We start from the raw sequence: 3,688 nt of genomic DNA on the forward strand, positions 1-3,688 counted from the left end.
AAAAATGAAACTTTATATTTGTAACCTGTTTTAAAAGATTTAGGTCTGCAAAATGAGCAAATTAGTTTGAACTGTTGGAACCGCCTTCTTACTCTTACCCTAAAGGTGAAAATGTATTACATGGTCCATACGATGTCTTGACCGTAATGTTTTCAAGGTTAGGAATATGCTTGAATTCAATATTAGCTCCCCCTTGAAGAAAAAAAAAGTTGTTTTTCATTTTTCATCATCAAATCACCCTAAACCGCTCTTCAGGGTCGCATGTAAACCCGAAATCTTTTGAAATGAAACGGCTCTGTCGTCGTTATTGTATGTTGTCTCCTGGTTTGTTCACTTGTCAATCATAGCTAGATAACTCCTCTGTTGATCCCTTCCTCTTGAAACATTAAATAATCGCAATAAAAAAAAGTCGACATTAACACTGGTAAAACAAAGGGACAATATAGTGATTGTTTTGGGTAAAGCGGAGTTCTGTAAACTATATCTTTTGCAAATGCATTCATAGTAACAATTTAGATGTGATAATCAAGGCTTCGAGAGTGGACTTTTTTTAAGGTACCTTGGAAGTCCTTGAAAAGAGCCTTAATTTTGCACTTAAAAAGTTCTCCACTCTACTTAATCCAGTGGATGCATTTTACTTCTCTTGGGTAATGTCAGACTTGGTGGTGTCTGGAGTTAAACTTCAGCTTCAGTAGTTCCCATTGTCTATGTGGTATTGATAAGAGTGTAAATGACTGAAATGTAATTTGGAAGCTGAGGTAGACACATTGATGTAGGTTTCTAAGGTTGATCTTTTTAACTGTTGGGAGCACAACGTTTATATGATAAATGGTTGCCTTAGGCGATGGAGAAGTATTTGAGTCTCAGTTTGCGTAATACCTGTATGGTAAATCAATCACGCTTCAATTGCTCCTGACAAGCACCAACCTCTAAATACCATGTCCATGTGACTAAAACTAAACTCCAGATGGAGAAGCAGCTTCAGTCCGTTTTATGAAAATGGATCATCCAGCAAAACATATCCAACGGATGTTAAAGAGATAGCATCACATAACATTTAGAACGAGTATCAGGACAAGAGGTTTGTCATTAGATTAAGTTGACAGGTATAGTTTGGAATTAGTAAAATCGACAACTCTTGGTCAATTGGTCAATTTATATCTATATTAATATCATTAATAATAGCAGTCCTTTAAGGAGGACAATTCTGAACTTAGCCCTATTTAACTAACATTGTATCAACCCAACTGTAACATGAACCATCCTCTGGCTTCTTTTGTTAGCTTAGCAATTTAACTATGGTAATGAAAGCAAGAGAAAAGTCCTGAAGATGTTTTCTTAATGTGGCCCATTGTTTGTCATCTGGAGGCACTTGTACTTTAAACCAGATGGCAATCAGTAAATCCAGTCTTCCAGTTACAGCTGCTCACCAATGTAATGAAGTAGGAATTATTGGAATTTGGTAAATAAGGACACAGAGTGCAGGCACAGTAAGACTCGAGTTAAATCTGGAATTTTTCTTCAGATGGAGTCAACTAGGGATTCATAATAGTGATATCACAATATGTGGCAAGGTTTTTTTATAGGAACAGAGAAGCCCCAGCATAAGGTTATTTTCGTAGTATTTATCTTGATGAGTGAGTCTTCCAGTTTTCTCCCATCCTTGGATTTGAGCTCAACTAAACGGCCATGAGTCATGGGAACACTCACTCTCTCACTCACTCGCATTTCCAAGGTCAGAGCATTCTGTCACGCGTGTCCAGTGTTTCGTGTCTCTCCCTCTCTTTCTTCCAAGGACTCCACCCTTATTGATTTTCCACAGGACTAGCTGGCATCTTGTACAACGGCCCCTTCATTCTGTTATCTGTGACCTGCTCCTGCCTGATAAAACCCAGTCAAAGCCTCTTTGTTAAGAGCCAAAATGGCTGCCACCTGGGCACTGCATGCTCTGAGTTTGGAGTGGGGAGCTTTATGTGCTCAAATAAACATGCTTTTTTTTAGGTTTAGTAAATGTCATTTATCATAGTCCCTAATGATTTCATCAAAGCGTAATTATGGACCATTATTTTGTGTAGGTAACTTATCCTGCATGTCCTCTCAACCTGTTGCCATACAGTCTTACAGTATATCTTTGTTTACTAATGTGAACTGTAGCTTTAAACCAGACTTGTTAGGCATCCCTTTGCTTTAAATCCACACGCGCAGCTAAAAGCCAGAAATTAGGACTTTGTCAGGATATTGTGTTTTTATTTTACAAGATTTTGCTATTGTTGTTTTAATGAATTTAAAACAACAATAGTGTTAATATACACTACATATTACAATATATATTATTATAATATATACTATTGGACCGTGTGTACACATACATGTTTTTAAATATGTGTCATATTTCCTGTGGATTTCTGGGTTTTTGGCTATAGTACAGGTCCACTCCATTCATTATCTAGTTGGGAAGTCACATGTCTTGAAGGTTGCCACTTTGTGCTCGCTTGTTAATCTTTCTGTCTTCGCCTGTTGTTGCCCATCCCTTATCCTTTCCTTGTTTGTTTGTCATGTTGTAGTAGCATGCATCTAGAACGACACCGCGGCAGGCTTATTAAAACTGTGGTACAAAATGCAAACTGCAGTTCCATTCGTCTTGTTAAACTTTTGTTTTTTTTTTACCAAAAGTTCCCTAGCATGACATTTTTATTAAAAACCCAAGAATAAATAAATAAATAAAGTTTTACACAATTGGCTTAAAATGGCTTATTGAATCCAACACAGTGTGGTAAAGGAGATTAATGACCCTGGGAATAGTTTGTGTTAGGGCGGAGTTGTGAGCTTCGGATTATAGTAGATTTGTTTTTGGGATCCTGTTTGGAGAAGAAATAATTTCTTCTCTAGGATTGAGACAAATTTTCGGTGGGGCCTTCCTCCAGTAAATCTGGCTCTGGCTAAATGCTGGACTTGTATGACTGAATAAGAAGTGGACTAACTGTCCTGCCAGATAAAGGCACAACTCAGTGTCCCTCCTGTTGGCTTATTAAAGGCCCTCCCCCTTGAGACACAGACACACACACACACACACAAACACAAACTCTCAGCGTCTGGTCGAGGCTCTTGATGACAGTTGTTGGCCTGTCTGAGCTTCTGTGGTTTAAACGGGTGGACATGGTGGACTGCGCAAGTGTGTGTTTGTGTGTAATGTGTGTGTGTGTGTGTGTTAGTGTGTGTGTGTGTGTGTGTGTGCTGTGTGTTGTGGTGTGGTGTGTGTGTGGTGGGTGGTGGGGTGTTTGGTTAATGTATGGGTGGCCATCTTGGAGAGGGAAACAAAGCTGGCTACTGGGGTGGGGTGGGTGTTTGTCTTGGCACGAGTTTAAGGAAGTCTCGGAGAGCAGATCGCTGAACTGGAGGGAGAAGTTTGTCTTTTTGTTCATGAAACATTTTCTTCTTTTTGAGTAAAGAAGTGTGTGTGGTCAGTAAGCCTGTGATACACCTGCACCACTCGTCTGTCAAACTGAAAAAACACACGGCAGCTGTTCTCCAAATGTTGCCAGGTTTCTTCCAACAATCCACCAAGATTAATATCTGGGTAGATTTAAAGTGAAAAATAGGTCGTCATGCTTCATTTTTTAACGTACAATCATGCCAAGTTAAAATAGTTCTTATCCAGGCTTTGGACTTTGGTTTAAGGGCAGCCAGC

The sequence above is a fragment of the Morone saxatilis genome, unplaced genomic scaffold, assembly GCF_004916995.1.
Source record: "Morone saxatilis isolate NCDOM2014 unplaced genomic scaffold, NCSU_SB_2.0 Contig5, whole genome shotgun sequence".
NCBI lineage: Eukaryota > Metazoa > Chordata > Actinopteri > Moronidae > Morone > Morone saxatilis.